Genomic DNA, 25,612 nt, shown 5'->3' on the forward strand with positions numbered 1-25,612 from the left:
ACAGCATTCACCTCCCTGGGATTACGAGCCCTCGAGCACCCCAGGGCCGCCTGTGGGCCACACGGGCGATCAAGCCCCACCAGACTGGGCTGCCTGTTTTACCTGCAGCTGCGCAGATCCCCCCACCGACAGCAGGGGGCCAGTTTCCTGTCCTTGAGGAGGGGCTGTTGCAGCTTCCCCACTGCCCTCAGACCCCTACGTGGACCCCCAGCACCTCCTTCCATGCCTCATGCCACTGCCTTCTTTTCGCAACGCAGCTGTCATCCACACGCAGTAGCCATCCTGGCTCTTCTGAACTTTTCCTTAAAAACCTTCATCCAAAATTCCTTTGAGTTTCCAAGCAGCTTCCCACACAGGCAGTAAAGGAGACACACTGGGGGAGGAAAGGGACACAGAGAGGCTGCGGCACTGAGCTCCTGCAAAGAATATGTGAACCGAGGGGTCGGGGGACGCCCAGAGTGGGATTTCTGCAAGAGACAGCCATCCAGGGCACGTGGGGCCGCCTCCACTCTGTTCCCTTTTGCTTCTTAATAGCACTGAAAGGGTCCTCCCATGAAGGCGTCTCATCCCTTCCCCAGTCTTCCTTGGTCTCACATGCGTCTCTCTCCCCCTGCCCTTTCCTGCCTGCCTGACCCCACATCGGAAGCCGGGAGTCCTGCAGCAGTGTCCACCCCGTTAATGAAGCGTGGTTGAAATTCGCGCTGCCCCCTTCAGAGCTTGCTGGCTGTGCCCGCTCTTCCAGCTCTGGTCTCACCTGCCTGGCCTCCCTCTCGCTGCAGGTTTTTCCCACTCGGCCTTCACGTTCGGGATCGAGAGCCACATCAGCCAGTCCAACATCAACGGGATGCTGGTGCCGCCCGCCGCCCTCATCTCCATCCTACAGAAGGGGCTGCAGTACGTGGAGGCTGAGATCAGCATCAACGAGGTACGTGATGGGTGCGGGGCTGGGCTTCCCAGCAGCGGGGGGCTCGGGGCCCCGGTCCACAGCCCGCGTGTGCTTCCTGCAGGCGTCTGAGAGCAAGCTGGGGTTGCTTGTTTGGTTTTTGTTACACGTTGAGCATCCCAAATCCGAAATCCTAAATGTTCCAAAATCTGAAGTTTTTGAGCGTCAATGTGATGCTCAGAGGAAATGCTCACTTGAGCATTTCAGATTTTGGATTTTCGGATTTGGGGTGCATAACCAGTAAGTATAATGCAAGTATTCCAAACTCAGAAACAAATTTCACACTGTGAAACACTTCTGGTCCGAAGCATTCCTGGGAGCCTGACAGAGGGCATAACCAGAGGGACAGTCAGGGACAGAGAGATGATGGCCCTGTGTTAAAGTGACTTCAGGTGCTGGTTTCCTGACTGTGCTCTTTGTGGAGCTGATCCGGGGAAAGATGGAACAAAAACCATCAATTAAAATCACACAAATTCTCTTGTATCCCCTCCCACCTTCTAGATTGGGGCTGTGCCATTTTGATAGAAATTTTGAAAGTCATTTATTTGGGTTTTAAACAGTTCCCTTCACCTCCCTGGCCGCTTCATCTGTGCTCTCGGGATTCAGCTGAGTCCCACGGATGAGTCCACGTGTCCCAGCTCTGTCCTGCCTTCCTCCTCTCCTGCCTCAAGTTCAGAGCACACAAGAATGTGTTTGTCTGTCCACCAGGCAGCACCCTGAGCACTGCAGGTTTCATGTGATGCGAGTATTTGGAAAGCACGTCTTACTTTTAAGTGTGTACAGAATTTTTTTTGATAGTACCAGAGAATCGAAGGATGTTCAGACAAAAATGTGAATCAGAGGCCCAGACTGCAGCTCACTCGGGAGAGCGTGGTGCTGACAACACCAAGTCAAGGGTGATCCCCTTACCGGTCATCTTTTAAAAAAACAAAAAATGTGAATCAGAACTAAACGAGGTCATTGTCGGTTGTATCGTGGCTGTATTCGGTCTAAACCCTGAGCCCAGGGCATCGTTTAAAGTAGCTGCAAGTACTTATTTTATTAGATCAGATGGGCACGTGCACCAGGAAGGAAATCCTGAATGCTGCAGGCATCTCTAAATCGGGGCCGATGCTTCCAAAGACTTACTCCTCCCACAAAAGTGGGTACTAAGAGATTCCACACTTGCCGTGGCACCGGGCAGGGTTTCTCCTGCTCAACACTATGTACATTTGTGGCTGGACCCTGCTCTGTGGTGGGGACTGTCCTGTGCACTGGAGGATGTGGACCAGCATCCCTGGTCTCCACCCACCAGCTGCCAGTAGACCTCCCGCCAAGTGGTGACAATGAAAAATGTCTCCAGTCATTCCCTGATGTCCCCCAAGGAGACAAAATTACTCCCCCCATACACACACCCCTGCCCCTGTTGAGAATCCTTGCATCAGGGATATAGCACTTTTGTCTTGGAATAAAGGAGACACGTTCACATGTCCTTAATGCCCCAGTTCAGGTTGACACCAAATATCAGGTCTCCCTCGGGACAGCCACCATACCTAGTTCTTCATCGACGGTTCCCCTTGTCCACCTCCCTGTCCTTGGCCCACCATGGAGTCCCTCTGCCCTGCCCCTACAGTCCGGGCACCTGCTTGATGCCGCCGACCCCCGACCCCAGCCCCTGAGCTCCCAGGCGTCTCTGTTTCTGGGCCACCTTCCTGCACCTCTCCCACCTGGAAGGCAGAGTCTGGTCCTGGAGGTCTTCTTTTGCGGGTGCTGACGGCTGCCCTTGGCTTACTTTCCCAGGATGGCACGGTGTTTGACGGCCGCCCCATAGAGTCCCTGTCCCTGATAGACGCCGTGATGCCCGACGTGGTGCAGACGCGGCAGCAGGCGTTCCGCGAGAAGCTCGCGCAGCAGCAGGCCAGTGCGGCGGCCGCAGCGGCAGCAGCAGCCACGGCAGCCCCGGCAGCAGTTTCCCAGCAAAATCCACCAAAGAACGGAGAGGCCACGGTCAACGGGGAGGAGAACGGAGCACACGCAATAAGTAAGTGTGGGGCTTCCGGCGCTTTATTGTGCTTCTAAAGCTGGGCGAATGCAACGACTTCTTAGAGATCTGCCCGCTGTCAACTTCTCACCAGTTGCTCTCCAGTGCTTGCTCACTGTCTGGCCGGAAGACCTTCACGTTCCCTGGTTGTCACCAAAATCCTTAGACCCGACCTTCTCGACACACATCCTGGATTTTATGAAATCCTGCTGCCCTGCTCCTGAGGGCTCACGTGTAACAGGGACAAGTACCAGATGCTCACTGTCCAACACGAGCAAGTGTCTCTCTCAGCCTCCCATGCAGAGGGTTTTCAGCCAAATTATGGTCTAGTAGTCGAGCCCATGGTCAGTGCAAGGGCACCACGCCCCGGACACCAGGCATCATCTTACTTGGTCATTGCAAAACCCCGGGAGGTTAGACCTGTTAGCTAATCGCCCAAGAGTATGCAGCAGATGAGTCAGAGCTCGACAGTCATATCACAAAACTTGCTCAGGCCCGGTGCACCTTCCACCAACTAACTCCCACATCAGAATATCTATTTAAAACTAGAACAACAGAGACAAAAGAGGTGCCCTGTCCTGGGACCCACAGTCAGAATGCAAGGCATGCCTGTGCCCCATCCAGGACCTGAGCCATTCTGCCACCACTCTGGTCTGAGGTCGGCTCCTTACCCGTTCCGCATCTCTGGTCTGTTGCTCTGGAGGCTGTTCCCTGCTGTGGCCGTGGGAGTGGGAGTTCTTCTGCCCAGGCTGGGTCTGGGCACTGACCCCTGCCCCAGGGAGCCCAGCCTCCTTCTCTTGCTCGTGCACGTGGCTAATACACCCTGGCTCACTGCTCTTAAGTTCTGCAGCAGCCGCCTCGACCCCCTTCTCAGCACCTCACACCTGGTCTGCAGACCAGCCTGTCGGGGCTGGAGCGTGCCACGGCTGCCTGTGGATAAGTGAGCAGGTGACGGCCTCCTCTGCACGCCTCTACAGAGTCCCAGGCCCCCACTGCACGGCTGGCTAGGACGCCAGCTGTCCTCTCGCCATCACCAGGGGATGGATCCACCAAACCTGGAAGATCATTTTGCTTGTCTTCATCTTCTCCCAGCCACATGGGAACTTGGGAAGCATATAAGAAGTAGCGTTTTTTCATAGCCCCACTGTTCCTGAGGGTAGGCTGTGAAGATTTTGTGTCAGGCTTCTCAATCCAAGCAGGGTCACCAGGCATTTTCATATTTTTATGTGTTGACCCAGAAGCAGTGGATCTTAGGTTACCTGCCACTGAGAAGTGAGTCCTTCTCTTCCTGGGATTTTCCACCAAAATACCTGAACAAGAAGATGTAACAGCAGACTCAGCTCTACACTGCATTACAAAACTGTCAGCTGCTGCTGACTGTGTGCTGGTTAGACTGGACCGCTGCCTTCTCTTTCCCGTAAAGCAGGGGCTACTAAACTTTCCCTAAGGGGCCAGACAGTGGCTGTCACAGGCATTCAGGGCCAGGCAGTCTCTGTCACAGTGACCCAACTTTGTCTTGAAATGCAGAAGCAGCTGTCCTCTTCTGCTCGGGCTGCTGTGATAGAGCACTGCAGATCTGCGGCAGAAACAGCAGACATTTCTCCCCGCAGGCCTGGAGGCTGCAAGTCTGAGCTCCAGGCGAGGCAGGCTGGTTCCTCCTGAGGCCTCTCTCCTTGGCTAGTAGACACCATCTTCTCCCTGTGTCCTCACATGGTCGTCCCTCTGTGTGTGTCTGTGTCCTAATCTCCTCTTCTTATAAGGACATCAGTCGTATTGGATTAAAACCCACTCTAGCAAGCTCATTTTACCTTAATCACCTCTTTAAAGACCCCGTCCCCAAATACAGTCACTGTCTGAGGTACTGGGGACACGGTTCATCCCGTAACAGTCGCTGCAGGTAATGCATAAATATGTGGGCGTCAGTAAATAACTTAAACGTGATTTATGAGGAGAGGCTGCAGCAGGCTAGATTTTGGCCCATGGGTCATAGTTGACTGGCCCCAGTTTTATGGAATAAATTAGTGTATTCCTCACTCAAATTTGAAGACTGGCAAAATACAAAGAGATATAAAATACCCAATCACACAAAGCCATGATTTAGTTATAATCATCAGAGATGGTATCGCCTAGTACATAAAAACAAGGTGTTCCTAAAACAGAAGCCCCCTGAGAATGAGTTTCTTTTGTATTGATAAGCCACGTGCCTTTTTGTGTTTCCTACAACAGATAATCACTCGAAACCCATGGAAATTGACGGGGACGTTGAGATTCCACCCAACAAAGCCACAGTCCTTCGGGGCCATGAGTCCGAGGTGTTCATTTGTGCCTGGAACCCTGTCAGCGATCTGCTGGCTTCTGGGTGAGGATGTCAGGTTGGGGACGCTCCAGGGTCAGGGGAACCCCTGCTCGTCTCTGGCATTCTGCCTCAAGGGACACGTGCTGTTGTCTGACCTCGTGTGTCACGTCTTCCCGACATGAGCAGATCCCGAGCGGGTCCTGTGCACTCCACAGCTCTGTGTGTCTCGGATTGTGAAGTCGGCATTCCTCGCCGTGTTCTCCATGGGATGGGGATCAAAGACATTTAAAACTGCTAAATGCAGAGATGGGGAGGAGGGGGGGTGCATGGGAGGGGTGGAAAGAGCTGTACCCACCAAGAGCCGACATGCGCGTGTTTTTATTCTGCAAGTCTGGAGACTCGACGGCCAGGATATGGAACCTTAATGAACACAGCAACGGGGACTCCACCCAGCTTGTGTTGAGGCACTGTATACGGGAGGGGGGACACGATGTCCCCAGTAACAAAGATGTCACCTCGCTGGACTGGAACGTAAGCATCTTCCACCCCCCAGGCCCCTTGAAATGTCAGGGTGCGGTGGCCCTGCCCTGAGCTGTGGGCTCACAGGTGCCCTCCATTTCCAAGAGCTCCTGCTGAGGCCATGGCGGGCACAGAACGAGCTGGGTGTTGGGTGGCCGTGCCTTCCCATGGTCAGCACGCATGAGCGAGTCGAGCCTGATGGCTCTGTGAGGGGGACCTCACAGCGTGAAGGTGGGACCCCGGGAAGGCTCAGCTGGGGAGCTGTGACAAGCAGCCAGGAAAGAAAACTTTCCATCTTGAGAGCTCAGGACCAGCTGCTATGTGCATTTATACATGGGACACACGCCGTTCAACTTCTTTTTGCTTTCTGCAAAGTCTTAGGATGACTTTCTATAGGTATTTTAAATTCTGTCCTTAATTAGATAGCACACAAGGTGAGTGGTTCCAGTGTGGTTTTCTCGCTTCCTGGTCCACATGCCTTGCGTTTAATTTAACAGCAGTGTGTGCTGAAGTAGTCAGAGATGACCCGTTAGTCTCTTAATGTGGCATCAGTTATCGGCTTAGGAATATTCTAGACTTGGGATCCTAGCGAGTTCTGTGTGCTTTTCTGGTACCACCACTACTAAGCTGCTTCTGTGGGTTTGTGTCTCTTTCTGGCCTGCAGAGCGACGGGACACTTCTGGCCAGAGGTTCATACGACGGTTTTGCAAGGATTTGGACGGAAGACGGTAAGTCCTGCGTCTGTCGTGTTGGGGTTGGACAGGACCTGCTTCTGGATGTAACCGTGAAGTGAACAGACCATGACTTTGAAGTCAACATGTTTGTCGGTATTTTTTTGACATAACAGGTAACCTGGCCAGCACCTTAGGCCAACATAAAGGCCCCATCTTTGCCTTGAAATGGAACAAAAAGGGGAATTATATTTTGGGTGCTGGTGTAGACAAAGTGAGTATTAACTTAAAACACATACTTTCGATCTATACATGTTTATTTTCAGTCTCCAGATAACACGGTGTTTTCTTTGAATTCTTAGGCTTTCTCCTTCCCCTTAAGAAATCAAAAGGACCTGTATAGGTTTTGCTTTGTAATTTTGATCTTAGTGTTAATTTATAGCCCATAATCTCTGTCAGTATATTCCACTGTTCTACAGACCTCTGTGCAAAGTGTCCCTTCTTTTGAGGTTCATAGTTCAGTGATAAAGAGAGGAAAATCTCCAGACTGTGTTTATCAATGGCTGGACAGAGCAGGTGGTGTGGGTGTGCTCTGTGTAAACTTTCACGCCTAGAGTGATGTTAGTGACACAGACTGTTCTCTTAGCAGACTTCTGCTTTCCTAATTTGATAAGCTCCTGCTTCCCACTGTGGACTGCACATTTCCCGAGCAGGAGTAAAACGGACCTAGGGACAGGGCACTGTCCCCTGACAGGCCACGGAGCCAAAGTGGGACTCCCTTGCTCTGCACTTGGGCAGGGCTGCCAGAGAGACGTGATGGCATTAGAGCCAGGTGCCTCTCGAAGCCATCCTGGGGTGGAAGATCCCAGAACAAAGAGGAAGGAGACATAGAACCATTCCCCCACAGAAACTACACTGGTTTCATGATAGTTTGAAAACTTTACTCTGTTACTGCTTTCTGTTCATTCAAGTTGTAAAATTTAATATAAAATAATAAACGAACTCTAAACATCATCACACTCTTGGAGAAGTCATGGGTGCACTTGGCAGGGTACAGCCCACACAGGCCATAACTGGCCCATCACCTGTTCTTTTAAATAAAGTTTTATTGATACACAGCCACTCCCATTTGTTGAGAATTGTCGGTGGCTGCTTTCACGCCTTAGTGGCCGAGTTGAGCAGTTGCAGCAGAAGACCATTGGCCCTCAAAGCTTAAGGTATTTACCAGGTGGCCCTTGATAGAAAAAGAGTGCCAGCGCCTGTATGTGGATATAACTGTGTAGGTCAGTGAATCATTTGTTCCTTTTCTCTATATTTAAGCCAAGAAACTCTTCATTCGGACTTGGGAGCCTAATTTATTATAATATAAGAAAAGATAAGCTGCTGTGGTTGACACACTAAATGTGTCGTGTAACTACCATCAAATTTTTCCCAAGATGTTCTAGTTCAAGTAATACGCATACACAGCACTCTGTCATGCCTTTAGCAGGCCATCGGTAACTGCCACTTGAATTATGAAAATAATTCATGAAAATGATCGCTAACATTTACAGCAAGCACTTTACTACTATGTGTGCTAACCCATCCGATACTCTCAAGATGGAGGCAGGCATTAGTATGATCAATCCCATTTTACAGAGGAAGAACTGGAGCCCCAGAGAGGTTTATTAACTTGTCTAGTGACACACAGCTGGTGCAGCGTGGAGGAGGATCAGGCCGTGGCTTACCAGTAACTCTGCCCTCCGACTTGCCAAGCATTCTAAATCGTTTCCTGGCCTCCTTCCCACCTGGCGGATCTTTTATTTTACATTCATTTGTGTGTTTCTCACCGATTATTTATTTTGACTCTACCAGGTGACGGACTGTACGATCAGTAAAAATGCGTATTTGGAATCATGTTAGTCTTTTGGGCCATATATGTCCCTCTTTACTCCTTAGTCAACCATGGCAGGAATAATAACAGTGTCCTTGAACATAATACCCATGGAGAAAATGTAATTTATGAGGATGCTGGTGTGAGCCTCAGTGTATGCTTAACCCAAAGTGACGAAAATATATTTCACATTCCCAAAGCTTTTGGGAAATGTTTTCTTTGGTTCAATGTATATTTAACATAAATGTCAACTAAATGTTCCAGTGACTGATTGTAGTATGTGAAATTGTTTCAGACATTTGTGAGTTTACTTACAGTTTGACCCTTGAACACAGCACAGGTCCACTTATACATGGAACTTTTTTGGTCTGGTAAATACTGCACAGTGCTATAAATGTATTTTTCTCTTCCTTGTGATTTTCTTAATAACATTTTCTTTTCTCTAGCTTATTTTATTGTAAGAATACAGTACATAATATATATAACATAGAAAACATGTTTTAATTGAATGTTAATGTTATTGGTAAGGCGTCAGATCAATAGTCGGCTATTAGTAGTTAAATTTTGGGGAAGGCAAGAGTTACACGTGGATTTTCAACTGTGTCTGGGTCGGTACCCTAACCCGCACGTTGCTGAAGGACCGATTGTACTCAGAATATATAAACCACATTTGTTTCTGCTTGACAAATTAAGAAAACAGTTGCAGACAAACAGTGACAGGTGGTCTAGAGCTGACCCCAAATGTAGGAATACCATGTTTCAAAGACACTTGCTGCTCTGAGTGTTTCCTCTGAACGTTTCTACAATCAACCCAAAACATAACCAGTTCTTAAAACGAAACCTTTATGAAGTCTCACTGACAGACAGGTGTAACGTTTCCAATGACGTTGAAAATTCCGGTTAATGAAGACTTAATTCCAATGGTATTTATGGAGCTGCCCCTGGCTACTGCTTTAAGTATGTTCCTAGCATCAGTAAGTTCATCAGAATTCATGATTTACTTTGTGTTCCGAGGTGCCGATCACCGTTTTCCTTACTGTAGACCCATAAATCAGCGCCTGACCCGGGCGTAATCCGATGGCTTTGCCACATCTCGTGGTCCTGGTTCATGGAGGGTCGGTCAGGGGAATTTCCAGAAATGTCTGTTTGTGCAGCTCTTCATTTGGAAAACTGCTGAAAAGACATTTAGATATGTTTTGTTACAGGTTTTTTAGCGTTTTGGGATGAGGGGGAATCACCACTGATTTGGGTAGTTTTCTCAGGTATCAGTTAAGGCTGCTGTGTCCGCTGCAGTAGACACCAGCTCGTGTGACTGTAGCTCATCACATGTGGCCGTCCAAACTGCTGTGTGTAAAACACGCTGTGATTCCAAGCCCTAGGATGGGGGGCAAGAAAGAATGTCAGATACCTCATTAATATTTTTCTATACTGATTACATGTTGAAACAATAGTATTTTGGCAATATTGGAGTGAAATAAAATACACTGTTAATGAATTGTACCAGTTTCTTTTTTCTTTTTAATGTGGTGACTGTAAAATTAAAAATTAGTGTAGTGACTCACATGATACCTCTATGGGACAGTGCTAGGCAGTTAGCTTATTTGGGGAGAGCACGGTGTCACACCAAGGTCAAGGTTCAGATGCCCTTACCAGCCAGCCACTAAAAACCCCAAAACTACAGAGAAAAGAAAACTCCCCTCTGCTTCCCCTTCTCCTCATAATATGACCTCTCCTCATCCTGAACTTCCTACAGCTTCCCTGAAAAATTAAAGGAATAGCTCTATTGGACTGTGCTGGTTTAGAAGGAATAAGGGCCCACTGTCTTTTCTTGCATGATGCATTTTTCATGAGAAAACTTTGCAAGAAGAATAATTACTAACTTTTTCCTTTGTTTGCGGAGCGCAGACAACAATCATTTGGGATGCCCACACAGGAGAAGCCAAACAACAGTTTCCTTTCCATTCAGGTGAGGTTTGTTTTGATTTCGTAATTTAAAAGTCATGATTCAGAGTTCTGTGAAATGTACCTTAAAGTAATTGTGAACGCACAGAGGGAGCAGCCTGTGGAACCTCGCTGGTGGGAAGGAGACCCATTTCGTGTTAAGTTTTGTCGTTCAGGTTTTCAAGGTACAGACGCCTCAACACCCACCTGCTCCCGAGTCTGGAAACACGACTATGAACCAGCCAAAGAGCCAGGGCAGGCTTCTCTGTCCTGCTGCTCCAGGAGGGCTGCTGTGTTGGGGTCCCCGAGACCACTCCGTGTTTGGCGGTCTGCTGGGTGGACACACAGGACTCAGCATACACAGCTAAGATTTCTTGTGGGAATGGATACAAAGCAACATCAGCAAAGGGAAAAGGCGTGAGGGATGAAGTCCCGGGGAGAACAGATGTGAGCTCCCAGGGGAGTCGCACGGGATCTGCTTAATTCCCCCAGAAGTCAGCTGTCTTCCAGGGAAGCCCATTAGAGACTTGGTGCTGAGGGTTTTCAGCTCCCTCTCCCCCTTGCTGTTCCTTCCCGAGCCCCCCGCCTCCTGTCATCACCTCTCACTTGATGCGTAAATGCCTCTAGGGAGTGTTCCAGTGGGACTGCCTCAGGGGAGCAGAGACTATACAGACATGAGCGGTGCATGGCCATGAGGTCCCCGGAGTGCCAAGTGATCACTTGAGCAAGTGGGTGCCTGAGAGGAGGTCGGAGCAGCCGCCCTCAGCCGCAGACCCGCTCCCTGTAACTGGACAGGCATGAGGCTTGGAGGCCACAGGTACAACAGCCATGGGGACTAACACATCTGTACCCCTTCTCTGGCTGGTAGCTGTGCTGATGGCCTGAGATGGCTTGTCTCACTCCACGCTCAGCGTCCCCTGAGGGCTTGTCAGAACATCCTTGTGTGCAGCTGAGACCCCAGGACCTGCCTGAGGGACAGAACAAGGATGGAGTCTGGCTGCTCTGACTTCGCCACCCTGGTCTTTACGTGTTCTTCCAACGTCTTGGGGCACCAGGCTCTGAGGACAGAACGAGGGCTGGGCTTTTAACAATGGTCCTGGGCATTTCGGTGCATTGGAAAGTGGCTGGATTTCCCGCTGCCGTCCCAGCAAAGAATCCAGAAAGTAGAGAATGAGACCATAACTAAACTGCAGAATTAGTTAACCTTTGCATTGTTCCCGTTGTCGTTACTTCTGAGGTCCCTTCAGGGGCAGGGCTCACACTGGAACAAGGAGTAGGGAAAGGCGGGACATGGAGAGGTCTAGTGGGGAGTGACCAGAGGCCAGTCACCTCAAAACCCTCAGCAGAGCAGAGGGTCTCTTGGACTCAGGGAGGGTGTTCATCACGAGTCCTGAACCTTTCACCCAATTTCATCCCTAATATGGGATTCTTGTTGACACTAATTATCCCCAAATCCATGGGATGCATTAATGGGTTGCAGGAGGTTTTTTAATTGGGGTGTCTTGAGCACAGGCTATGAAATCTTTTTCCTCTTCTTTTTTCTCCTCTCTCTGTGAAAACAAATCAAACAGGCCCACCATGGTGATACTGCTCAAGCAGGAAGGTGCGGGGGCAGGCAGCCAGCACACCTCACCTGCCCTTTCTCACCTGTGCCGTGGGAGCAAGAGCTGCTGCATGCCATGGGGCACAGAAAGGGCCACGGGGCCTCTCTCCAGAGGCATCTTGTCGTCCCTGCAAATGTGGGAGGAGAGGGTCTTTAAGGTCTTTGAAAGTAAGAGTCTGTTCACGCGGGAATATGTTTTATCGTGTTACTAGATATGGCTTCTCCACCATGCTGTTAATTGTTCTAAGTCAGCCGAGCTCTGTGCACAGTTGATAAATGTCAGTGTCCTCCCTGTCTTTCCTGCTCCACAGCCCCTGCTCTTGACGTGGACTGGCAGCACAACACTACCTTTGCCTCCTGTAGCACAGACATGTGTATTCATGTATGCAGACTCGGCTGTGACCGCCCAGTCAAAACCTTCCAAGGACACACAGTAAGTGGGACTTCTGAGTTTCAGACTTGAGTTCATGAGAATGTGATGTGGGAGCCTTTTTATATTTTTTACCTAGAATCAAAAGATGCCGTGACAGCAGACCAGTTCCTCTGCAGACCTTTGCTCTTGAGCTGTCACAGCTACCCTAGGCAGTTGGATTAACCCAGTGACGGGAAGGCAGTGAGAAAAACTGACCCTGATCTAGATGTTGGACTTTGCGGCAAAGGCTATGAAAAAACTGTATGAGGGTATAAAGGAAAAGATGCTTGTAATAAGTAAATAGATGGGGAGTATCAGCAGAGAATGGAAATACTATGTTTCTAAAAAGCAAATGGAAATTGGAGAACCGAGAAGCACAATATCTGAAACGAAAATCTTATTAGACGAGTGTAACAGCAGGCTGGAGATTGCAAAAGCAAGGTTAGTGAACCAGAACGGAGATCATAGAATGGCCAATTTGAAGAACAGAAAAGACTGAAAAAATGAGTGGAGGCTTATGGACGTATGGGACAATATTAAACATATATCTGTGTTATATGGGTAGAAAAAAGAGAACGGAACAGGAAAATTACTTGAAGCGACAGTGGCCACATTTTACTAAATTTGGTGGAAAACATCAACATTCAATCCAAGAAGCTGAGCAGACCCCAAGAAGAACATCTAGAAAGATATCTGTACACCTAGGCATGTGGTCAGCAAACACTAAAACCAATGATAAAGAGAAAGTCATAAAAGCAACCAGAGGCTGAAAAAATAATCTCATCATATACCAGAAAAGAACAATATGAGCAGCAGCTGACTTACCAGATTTTTTAGCAAATCACGTGAGGCTCTTCCCAGTCTTTCCCCTGCAGATCCCTCTAGTGTCCAAAAAACCCCCCATTCCTCAGTTCTCCTGGAAGACCCGTGTGGTCGAGCCCCTCACACCTCATCTCAGCCCCTCCTGAAATGCTTCCCTGCCTTAAACTCTCACAGCCCCCACCTTACACCCCCTCACCATGTCCCTGGTCTGACACAAAATCCTTTCCATCTTCCACGACCCCATTCAGATGTCCTCTGGATTCCCTGGGGACAATTCATGGCTCCCACCTGGGCTCTCTCCTGTGGCTTCTTGTTTATTCTCACCAGCACCCAGAATGTCATTAGATGTTGGGGATCCCCTGTTAAAGCAGAGGGGTCTGATCAAAGCCCCTGGGGAGTTCCCATCATGCCACCAATTTAAGGGAATTCAGTTCCATTGTCCTCAGTGCCTGCGCCTTTCCCTAGGACCCACCAGTCTCAGCTCCCGGCCCAATGTGTCCCTGCTTCCAAAAGAAGGTGCTTTTGGAGCACAGACATCCATTGTCCCGTGAATATCTGGCTGTGGTTACGAATGGACACTTGCTTTTTCTGGTCTAAACTTGTTTCTCCTCTAACCCTGGATGATCTGCAAACTTTTAATAGCGCTGCCCGCAGTCTGTGCGTGCTGTAGGGTACAAGGTCACATAGCTATGTGATTTCCAGCTGCCGTGCCCGGGACTTTACCACCGTGCCACCACTTGGCTCTTTAAATGGGTCTCCTTGTGGCTAATCGTTTGGAACAAGCCTCAAGCTAAATGTGGCTGAGCCTACTTCTTCCTGAGACTTCTGAGCTGCTTCTCGATGCTTCCCAGGAATTGTGACTTGGGCTGGGAGTGGCGGGTGGGTGGGGTTGGCACTCCATTCCCAGGAGGGTTCAGCTGGAGACAGTTCATGGTGACTGGCTCCAAATTCCTGGGCCCCAAGAAACTTGCCCATCGATTCTCCTCTCAGCAGCCGCAGCCAGAACCAGCTGCCCTTGTGCATTTACACACGCCCACACTCCCACACATGCATGCACACTCACACCTCCACACTCGCCACATGCACGCACACACATACATGCATACACACTCGCACACACGCAGGCACACTCATGTGAGTGCACATGCACACAAAGTCATGCACACTCATGTACACTTGCGCACACATACGTGCACACACACGTCTGCACAGTCACACACAGGTCCACACATTATCCCCTCTCCAGTCTGACCCCTTCATCCTCCCCTGGCTCACAGGAGCCCACTCCTTGGACTCACATGCATGCCCACTCACACTCCTGGACACTCACATCCACATATGCACACCAGCATACATGGCCACATGCTCAGACACATGTCCATGTATTCATACACATCCGTGCACTTACACACGTCTGCACACTCACACACACCTGGGCACTCACACGCACCTCTGCGCACATGCCACTCTCCAATCTGACCCTTTCATCCTCCCCTGGCTCACACAGGAGCCCACTCCCTGGACTCCAGGCTTTCTTCCTCCCTTTTCCCAGGCCATCCGTGCCATGTGGAACACTGATGTGGCCTTGTCACTTCTTTGCTTCACACCCTTCAGAACTCAGTTTCCTTAAAAAGTAGTGTGACCGTATAATTTATCTTCCAAACCAGAGTCCTTAGGAGTGTGAAATTATTTAGAAAATGAATTATGAGTGTGAAGTTAGTTAATTGTTGGGCTGGGACAGCAGGCATAATATTGTGGGATTGTCCTGAGCAGATGGGGCCCTACAGTCACCCTAAGGAAAAGCCCCTTGTGGGTGCACCTTCTCCTTGGTCTCCATGTGCGTCACAGTGTTCCTCTGCCACAGGCTGTTCGTTTGTAGAACCATGTTCCCTGTGTGTCCCCCTCTCCCTTGCCTGCCGGGTACATTTGCCTTTGTCCCCCAGGGCTTAGCCTCAGGGTCTCGGGGCCCTGGTGGCCCTGAGGAGCAGTCCTGCTCCTTTGTGCACCCAGCATGCTGAGCTGCCTGGTAGAACTCCCCTGCCCTTTGTATTTCCAGGCTGTTTGCACTGGAGCTCAAGCCCCTTGGGTGGGTTTAGTTTCTCCCGGGTGTTCTCACAGAGCCACCCTCTGGGCTCTGGCGTGCACTTGTGCACTTGGGGCACACAGGCCTCCTGTTCCCCGTGGAACCCCACCATGGCTGAGGGGCTTCGTTTGTCTGCATTGACACCCGTCCACTGCCACTCGCCAGAAAAATGTAGCAGATTTAGATAGAAGGAGTAGCTGTTGCATTAAAAATGCACAGGGAAGTGATTTCCATGTCCAGTTTTTAAAACAGCTGTGGTTTTGGTGTTTTTATTTGCTGCCTATATTGTATATGAATTCTTCATTTGCTTCCTTCCTAGTATGGAATTTTTTCCCTTCAAGAAATATTGATGAGGGTGGCTGCTCATTTGTGGTATATGGCTGTGCTTTTATATAAATTAAAAAGGCAAAGTGAGAAAAAGGAAAATGCATGGCCTCCCGGGCTCTGTGCTTTGCTTTCGGGGAAAGTCCCAGGTGGCCGGTCAGCAGGATGACAGAATCTTGCTCCCCCTGGAGGATGGCCAGCAGGATGACAGAATACTACTGCCCCCTGGTGGATGGTAGGCAAGATGACAGAATGCTTCTGCCCTCTGGAGGATGGTCAGCAGGATGACAGAACGCTACTGCCCCCTGGTGGATGGTAGGCAAGATGACAGAACGCTACTGCCCCCTGGTGGATGGTAGGCAAGATGACAGAATGCTTCTGCCCTCTGGAGGATGGCCAGCAGGATGACAGAGCACTACTGCCCCCTGGTGGATGGTAGGCAAGATGACAGAATCGTTTTGTTTTTGTTTGTTTGTTTTTTTTTGTCTTTTTCGTGACGGGCACTCAGCCAGTGAGTGCACTGGCCATTCCTATATAGGATCCGAACCCGCGGCGGGAGTGTCGCCACGCTCCCAGCGCTGCACTCTCCCGAGTGCGCCACGGGCTCGGCCCAAGATGACAGAATCTTGCTCCACCTGGAGGATGGCCAGCAGGATGACAGAACGCTACTGCCCCCACCAGCAGTCTCTGGTGGACCGTTGGCAGGATGAGAGAGTGCTACTGCCCACTTGTGTACAGCTGCTGGGATGACAGGGCGCTACTACCCCCTTGTGGACAGCTACTGGGATGACAGAGCGCTATTGCCCCCTGGTGGATGGCAGGATGACAGAACACTACTGCCCCCAGGTGAACGGTAGGCAGGATGAGAGTGCTACTGCCCCCTTGAGGACAGCCACTGGGATGACAGAGCACTACTGCCCCCTGGTGGACTGTAGGCAGGAAGAGAGGGTGCTGCTGCCCCCTTGTGGACAGCCACTGGGATGACAGAGCACTACTGCCCCCTGGTGGACGGTAGGCAGGATGAGAGAGTGCTACTGCTCCCTTGAGGACAGCCACGGGGGTTACAGAGCACTATTGCCCCTGGTGGGTGGTCGGCTGGATGATAGAGCACTATTGCCCCCTGGTGGACAGCCGCTGGGATGACAGAGCACTATTGCCCCCTGGTGGATGATCGGCCGAATGACAGAGTGCTTCTGCCCCCTGCTGGACGGTAAGCAGGATGAGAAAGTACTACTGCCCACTTGTGGACAGCTGCTGGGATTACAGAGCACTATTGCCCCTGGTGGATGGTCGGCCGGATGACAGAGCACTGTTGCCCCCTGGTGGACGGCAGGGTGAAAGAGTGCTACTGCCCCCTGGTGGACGGCCACCATGATGACAGAGCGCTACTGTCCCCTGGTAGACAGCCACTGGGTCTGATCTCAGGCCTTGATTTCATTTCCAAACCCATTCTATCTTTCAGAATGAAGTCAATGCTATCAAATAGGATCCTTCTGGAATGTTGCTAGCATCCTGCTCTGATGACATGACATTAAAGGTAAAGTTGGCATCTGTAGGGATGAGCTGTTTAACCCTAAACAGCCCCCAGTACTCAACGCAAATCTCACATTCCCTGTTCCTTTGGGGGTTATCTGCATTGAGTCCTCTTCCTTCCTCTGTAATTTGTCCCATTACTGACTGTCAGATTAGCTCTCGCCCAGTGAACTCTGATGTACCAATCAAGGGTCCTGCTAGGAGTCCCAGCCCTTCCTGGGCAATGACCTGCAGTTTTTCCAGTGGGACACTCCAATGGCTTGTGTACGGTTCACAGCCAGCAGTCTCTCGGCTCGCTGGAGGGACATAGCTTGCTCATGTTGTTACCACTGTGTTCTCTAGATCTGGAGCATGAAGCAGGACACGTGTGTGCATGACCTGCAAGCTTACAGCAAAGAGATATACACCATCAAGTGGAGTCCCACCGGGCCGGCCACCAGCAACCCCAACTCCAACATCATGCTGGCAAGGTAAGGACAGGACCCCTGCACAGCCCAGCCTCGGCTCCTGAACGCAGCCTGGCCTGCTGTCACTGAGTCAGCAGCATAACAGCAGAACTTCCTCATACGTGGAGAGAACAGGACATTTTGCTGGAGCATTGAACGTCGTAGCTCCCTTTTGAAAGGGCCGAGATAGAACTTTTAATTGAGGCTGGGAGAAGGCACGTGTTGAGAGGGCTTCAGGCACTTGGCTTTGCTGAAGGTTTTCCTGACAGCAGAGAAAGGAAAGGGAAAGAGTTCACCTCGGACCTTGGGCTTGGTTTATTCGTTCAACTCAGGGCTTCTAGGGGCAGGAATTTCAAGCAGGGATAAAGGTTCCCCCAGCCACAGCCAGACTTGACCTGACATTTTATATAGTGAGTCCTCTAAGACACCAGCTTGGGAGGGAGCGGAGTGGCCAGCCAGTCACCGCCAGAATTGGGAAGAGGGGTTATAAGTGACAAAGGTGGCCTCCCCAAAACCACGTGGCTTTAGGCTTCATTCAAGAGCATTATTGTGCCCTGATGCTCGCCAGACCCCATTAAGAGTAGAACGTTCCACTCTCGTTATTTCAGGAAGAACTTTTAGAAGAACAAGCTAAAGAGATTCTGAGACCGAATGCCGAGCTCCTTAGGGGTCTGAAAACCAGGATCTAGACCCATGAAATGTGGATGTCCCCTTAGCCTACAAGAGAGGAGAGTTAAGGGGAATGTTTGGGTACCAGGAGGCAGCAGCGGGTTATTCTGTGTAGCTGCAGAGAGAGGGTAGTGACAGGCGGGCACACCCCTCCTGTAAGCGGAGAACGCCTGCCACCTGCCTCTGGGACAGCGGGAGCCAGCCGGCCGCGCCAGGAGCGAGCAGCTTGTTGAAAGTGCTCAGCCCAACCAAGCTTGTTTCTTAGAAAAGACTGGAATGAATCCCTGTATCAGCCGAGTGGTTGAACAGAACAACACAAAGGCCATAATTCTCTTATTTCACGTAATTGTCCTAAAAGCCACTTAAATTACTACGATACAGCACCGCGTGCTATAATCATGTATTGGTGACTTGGGAGGTCCTTTTGTGTCACGTGTTACCCGTTAGGAACATAAATGACCCTTTAGTCAGCACACACGAAAAGGACAGGGTGGTACCAGCCCTGTAGAGAAAAAGAAAGCCAGATAGCAGGTTTGTGATATGTACTTTATTTTAAATTTGAAAATAACTGAAATTTGCAGCTCTCAGCAATGTGGTCGAATGTGTAGATGTGACTGTGTTTTAATTCCTGTTGGCTTAAAAATTTTATAAATATTTATTCACTCTATTCGCTGTTTTTCCAAACCTGGCTATCTGCATTTGTTGGTAACAATAGAAGTTTTTCAATGTAAGAGCATCTTAGAAAACTTGATAAATATTCCACAAAAGTATTTACCATTTATATCTTTAAACAAATGCAGAAACATAGGAACGTGGGTATCAATTTGCTTTCGGAATAACAGCACCAAAAGTTGTTTGTTTTGTGACGATGGCTTTGTTTTCACTGCATCTGAGTCGCATTTTAGGAGGAGAAGCTCACCGATCTGGACCTAGAAGCGGGGAGAGAGAGACGGCTCCTGTGAGGTGTGGCCCGTGTTGGAGGGACGTGTGCTAAACGCCCGCGTGCTCAGGTGATAATGTGTCCCCTCCGTCTCCGCAGTGCTTCGTTTGACTCCACGGTCCGGCTGTGGGATGTGGAGCGAGGGGTGTGTATCCACACGCTGACCAAACACCAGGAAACTGTCTACAGTGTCGCTTTTAGCCCCGACGGGAAGTACTTGGCCAGCGGCTCCTTTGACAAGTGTGTCCATATCTGGAATACTCAGGTAATCTCTTGACCCTCGGGGTTGAGTCCTTTGCAAAGTAATGCCCGAGTAGCTGTGTTTGCAGTGACCTGGGCTCAGAACAGCCACTGGGGAACCGGTGCTCAGGAATGAGCTGCCACCCCCCATGGAGAGCCCAGTCCCGGGCTGTCTGTCCAGCTCCGCCTGGCTGCACACTTGCCCGGGACACACACCCAGGGCCACTCCCTCCCCGGGAAAGGTGTCTGCTTCTGCTGTCCTCAGGGCTCACAGCTCCAAGCAAGACATCTTGGAGACGTCCCTCCTTGGAGGAGCCACCACCTTCTTTTCCCCTTTATGAGCAGCTCCCCGCTGTCCCCGAGACCCGTGCAGCACCTGGGCGGGCAGCCGGGCTGCACCCCGTGTGGTAAGTGCTGGTCACTCTGCTTTCTCCACAGAGTGGCAGTCTCGTCCACAGCTACCGAGGCACCGGTGTCATCTTCGAGGTGTGCTGGAACGCTCGCGGGGACAAAGTGGGCGCCAGCGCCTCCAATGGCTCCATAAGCAGTGCTCGAGTTGGCAGGGGCAAGCGTGGGGTCGGGGCAAGCCGGGGTGGCACTCGGCAGGGCTCAGATCGTGCGCGGGGACCGCTTGGGGTGGCCCCACATCTGAGAGTGGCCCTCGCATCAGCCCTTGCAGAATGTCCTTCTGGTCAAAACTTCCTGGATGAAATTGGGGTGCTCTGCCCCTCTGAGGACATTAGGCAATACCTGGAGGCCTGTTGGGCTGTCACTGCTTGGGTTTGGGGGGCTCTTGGCATCTCCTGGGTGGAACCCAGAGATGCAGCACAACCTCCTCCCATGCACAGCACAGCATTGACCTCGAAGTCCAGGGTCCCCAAATGTTCTCGGAGGCCTTGCTCTTAGGCCTAAGCTGCCACCTACCTCGCCATGTAGGCATCTGGCTGTGGCTTCTGCTGCTGGCACTGTCACTCTGCCACGTCGACCTTAGTCCTTGCCCTGGTGTTTCCCCCAGTGCTCTTTGCTTGAGTTTGGTTGGTCAGGTGTGCAGGCACTAGCCTGTTCTTGGAGCTTCTCTGACCTTCATCACTGTGTTCCAATAAAACTTTATTCACAAAAATCGGTGGTTGACCACCGTCTACCGACCCCTGCTCTAAAGGCACGTTTGTGTCATCTCTCGAGATAACAGGTGCCTCTGTCTTTCCCTCCAGGTGTGTGTTTTAGATCTGCGGAAGTAAACACAAAATATTATAGAAAAACTCAAGAGTTCTAGTGGACCAGCAGAGAACGTGTGGGTCGTGGCCCTCTCCAGACACCATTCTGTCAGCTCCAAAACTGTACGAACTTGACTTGCGTTAGAGTGTACTTGGAAATCAACTCGTCCCTGGCCACAGGAGTCTGTAAGTTTTCGTAATCTTCATCAAGAAGTTCCAAAACAAATAAGCAAAATCAAAAGCATACACACAGTCATATCAGAGGGGGAAGAATGGTCTCCACCCAGAACATTCAGCCCAGGAAACAGGAAGCTAGACGTGCACGGTGTGGTTTCCATCCGGAAGAGGCTCTGATGGCTGAACGGAAAACAAGAAAAAAGGAAGCTGTGCCAAAAAAACAAAAACAAAAAAACAAAACAAAGAAGCAAAATGCTGTGATAAACCAGAAGGGGAAACGTCCTCTCCTCACGCTGGTGTTTTCTTTCCCCTGACAATTGGGACACTACAGCTGCTCTGGCAAAGGATGTTCAAAGACCAGTTTGTACTGATGCTATGTGCAACTTTGTAATCCCAACACTTTCTATTTTCTAGAATCTTCTTTGTTCTGTGGTTTTTCTATCAGCTGGAATTCTGTCGTCTGGGGGCCTTTGGTCTGAGATGGAAACTGTTTTGGGTTTGTTGCGTCTTCCCTCTGTTGTTCTTGACCCCTCCGCCTTTTCCCCTTGTCTGCTGTGGTCTGGCTTTTCAGGACCCCTCGGTCGACGCAGCCACATAGACACGGTGACAGAACTCTCCAGTGGACAGCTTCCTCCCTCCCTCTGTCCCCTCCTCCGTCCCGCCCTCCCTGCCCCTACCCCTCGCTCACCCTTCTCTGTCCCGTCCTCAGAGTTGCTTCAGATCTTAGGTCTCAAGGGCACTTTGGGCGCATAATAAGTGCTTTATGTTAAGAAGGCAGGGCAGGGGGACTTTTTACAGGAGAAAAAGAAAATGACTTATAAGAGAAAGAGCCTGGAGTATTTTTGGAAAAAAAAATATTTTTATGTTAAAACAATTTAAAAATCCTAAAATGGCCATCAGACATAGAGAGCTGTGTGTGATTCATAGTCTAGAAAAGCTGTCAGGAGACACAGGCAGGGCCCGAGGTGGCTTCCCCCGTTCCCTTCAGCTCCACAGGTTGTCAGGAAACTGGGTGGGAAGGGTCAGTCCTATGGGTGAGCAGCGGGTGGCTCTGTGGCCCGCCGGGAGGACGAAGAACCACGTGGCCTCTTTCGGGGTGGGTGACCTTAGCGGCTGGCAGGACGGTGTGCTCTGACCCTGAGGATGCGTCCCCAGAACCAAGAGGCACCGAAGCCATCGAAAGCCACAGCTCGGCTCGCCGTGGCCGCAGCTGCCTCCTCCCCACAGCAGCGTCGTTTCTCCAAGAGTGGGCCAGGCCAGTCCTTGCAAAGGTGACGTCAGGGCTCCAGGGCGTCACTTGGTCTAATGATGACAAAAGGATTCGCAAAAGGCAGCTTTGCAGCCCCAATGGCGAACGCTGTTGGCAGAGCGTCACTGATCGTTTCTGCTGTCTTTATCATTTCCTTCTCTCACACGAGACTAGGAGAAAGAGGGTTTTTTAAAAGAATGAATCTTTTTAGTGTATTTTAAAAATTAAACAAGGCTTTGAATTCCTAGAAAAGTTTCCTTTCATTGGATCAGGTGACCTCTGTGCTCGTATTGTCACAACCCGACACTGGCTTACTTTTGAAATCAGCAACGGGGGCAAGGACCGACGGCTTGGGCCCATCTCTCATCGGCGTCCTGTGGGCCAGGGAAGATCTGAGGACGGTGGCAGGGCTGTGGCGGTGGCGGCGGTGGCGGCTGGCAGTGGTGGGTTCACTGGTGTGTGTTCCTTCCAGCCACGAGACCGTGTTATTCAGGGGGCGGCGCCCCTCTTTGGAGCCGAAAACCGACATCTGGGAAGGGCAGGGGCTTCCTAGAGAACTTGGAATGGGCCGGGACCAGCTACCAAAGCCAAGGGGCGTCAGTCATTCCCGGGTCATTCTCTGGCCTCCACCTGGGCCTGTGAATTATTCAAGCCCAGAAAGTGCTCTGTTTCCAAGTAAGGCTTTATTGGGGCTCTGTCACCTGAACACTTAGTGACGAAGGCCAAAGTCCCATGGAGTAACCACTCCCGTGTCTGAAAACAGCCGGCACCCCCAGACTCACCGCTGATTCCTGTCCCCAGAGTGCGTGAGGTTTGAGGGGCAGCGTGTCGGGGTCCAGATGAAGACCATCCCCCCTCCCCAGATGAGAGCGTTTTCATCTCTGCAGAGCATCGGCTGCCGGACATCAGACCACGGTCAGGATGTGGCCTGTGCGTGGCAACCAGAGACTGGCGTGGCATGGTGACCGGGGACGTACCGGGAGGGATTCACTAGACAATCTTCCTGGGAATGTCGGGAGCCAGGGTCTCACCAAAGCGCTGGCTTCAGCCTCCTCATGAATCTCAAGCACCTCGGGATTGTTAGGTTGGAGCCGAGGGCTGGGGCCACGGACAACGGGCTTCCCATCCCTGTGCACGAGAGTGAGATTCGGATGAAGGGAGGCGGCCACCCCCGAGCTGGCCACAGGGACCAAGCATGAGGGTGTCGCTGGTGCCCCTCGAATCCGTGCCTGTCCTCAGCAAACAGTGTCATCGACGACTAGTTTGGAGCCCCTGACACATGTGGCCATCGTGCCCTCCTGCCAGGCACACGGGAGATTCACGTTCAGGGTCCGGGGTGGCCACCTGGACATGTGGCTGTCGGACGTCGCTTACAGCTCTGAAACCCTCGTGAGGGTCGCTTCAGTCTTAGTGACCAAATTCAACCTCGAAAGCAGACATAACACAATGATCCTTCCTGGAATCTTTGGTTGGATTTGAAATGACCAAGAGCCACGTCCAGCACGCACCTGGGGAGGGAGCTACCCCGGGCGGAAGGGCCGGATGTCACAGGGTGAAACCTCTGACCCCGCGCGACACCATAAGACGTGACTTTGGTTTTGTCTTTCTAAAACTAGATCCTGGAGCCCAGAGAAGTGCACTTTGTCAATCGTAAGGGTCTTTGTTCCTTCTTATTTCTCTTTTTTAACCTCCCGTTCCACCTTTTTTGGTTTTTTTTCATGGTGTTTCTTGTCCAATGCAGTAATGTCCCTCCCGCCACTCACTGAAGCTTCGAATTCTGGCTTCTGCAGTTTTATTGTCTGTGTCAGACGTACAGCCAGACCTGCTTCCTGTCCGCGTTGCCCAGATCCTGTTGCAGTGACATGGAGCCCCGTCCTGTTCTCCTTCCACCCCCACTCACCCTCACGCTCTTTGGAAAAAAAGAATCACCTTGTGTGTTGTAGCTCATTTGTTTCGAGAGAAAATCAACAGATCATATTCAGTGTCTTGAATAAATTGCTCTGTTTTGATATTAGAGAACCTGGTTGGTGTGCTCTCTCCATGTCACTTGGTCACTCTTGGGGCCACATGGACACCCATGAATGAAGACAGCTCGGCCTTTTCTCCAGAAGAAAATGGCTGGAGTGCCCCTTTCCAGAACTGCCACATTCAGTAGGGAAAGATCCCTGCCTGTTCTAAACAGCCGCCATGCAAAGTGAGCGTGCTTTTTAACAAAGTGTTTCATTTTCATTATTTTAGTTCAGGCCAATTGTTTAAAAAAGTCAATGCAAATGAATTCTCTCTAGTTAGCAAATTGCTTTGCGAGGAATTTGAGTTCAAGGATTAGCCCTGAGTAACTGGAAGAACCTAAAGTTATAGGACATGGCTAACTGTTGACGTCACTTCGGCCTGTCGCAGAGGAACACGTTGCATTATTTACTGACAAGTGCTCTGTGCTGGACGCTACCACGTTCCATCTATGCCACTTTAATTACTTGGTGGGTGTCACATAATTGAATGAGTTCATGGATGTTGCAGTCCCTGTTATATGAGGAGGCAATAGATTCAGAGAGGCAGAGAAGGCAGATCAGCAGACGCTGTCACTCTTAGCATCAGGTTTCATGAACAAGTTAGTGACACAGAAAGTCATGGTGTTCCTTGCCTGCAATCCTAGCTTGTCCCTGCACTGGAACAAAGCAAGGGGATAAGGCCGTTCCTGCCCGCCTTGGCTCAGTGCTTCAGTGGAGGGTGTCTGTGGCCTGTGACTCAGATTCTGGCAGAGCCAGATCCCAAGCACATGTCCTGAATTGGCAACTTGAGACTAAATGTGAAGTGACCAACTGTCACCTTTAGGGAAACCTATCTTGTCTTCCAGTCTTATTCTTTTGCTTTTTGACCAATCACATTCCCAGTTAGTGGATTTGGGGTAACATTCTGGGTACCCTAAACCCTAATACAGAAGGCACAGGAGGCCCCCGGGAAGAACCTCGTGCCATCCCTCAGTGGGCAGCCCACAAAGCGTGTGACAGAGTCCCCAGGATGAATGCGTATGTGAAGTGGCTTTTGGGGCTTCGGCGACAATGCTGGTCACATATTAATAGCTTTCAGTGTGTTTCTTTATCCTGTAGAGGAAGTGACTGGGATCACATGATTGCCCAAGATTTATGTAACTTTAATACTCAGATACATGTAACCGTTTGCTGCAGGGATTCCAAAAATGTTGTCCTTTGTCCATTGAGGCTCCCAACTTAATTGTATTTAGTTTGGGAATTTAAGCTTCAACTCACTGAACAGAAACCTTTTTTTTTTTAATTGCCCCCACCACGGTACCGTTCCAAAAGGATATTTGAGAAAATTTTCTGTGTTCACAGAGAGTATTCTCTGCCCCTGTGGGTTCTAGCTGTTAATTACTGTTGACAGAAACCCAGAAGTCACTCTGACGTGCATGAGAAGGGGCAGGTGTGGGTGGGGGACAGATTCATGCTCTTAAAAAAGGACTTTGTATTTGGCTGAATGTTATTTTTCCAGCCTGGATCCTGTGTCTCTGAAGCATCTGATGCATAGCAAGGTAAGCAAGGCATCCGGACACAGCTCTATGTGGAGAACGGAGTAGAGGGCGCAGGGGACAGCGGGACTGGGCAGGGAGGATGTCACCTAC

At 50.5% G+C, this 25,612-nt stretch overlaps 1 pseudogene; it reads left to right on the forward strand.

The window, feature by feature from the left end:
* Nucleotides 1-829: 829 nt before the first annotated feature.
* LOC134367163 (F-box-like/WD repeat-containing protein TBL1X) lies at nucleotides 830-23,836 on the forward strand (annotated as a pseudogene).
* The last annotated feature ends 1,776 nt before the right edge of the window (nucleotides 23,837-25,612 follow it).

Source organism: Cynocephalus volans, chromosome X (genome assembly GCF_027409185.1).
Source record: "Cynocephalus volans isolate mCynVol1 chromosome X, mCynVol1.pri, whole genome shotgun sequence".
NCBI lineage: Eukaryota > Metazoa > Chordata > Mammalia > Dermoptera > Cynocephalidae > Cynocephalus > Cynocephalus volans.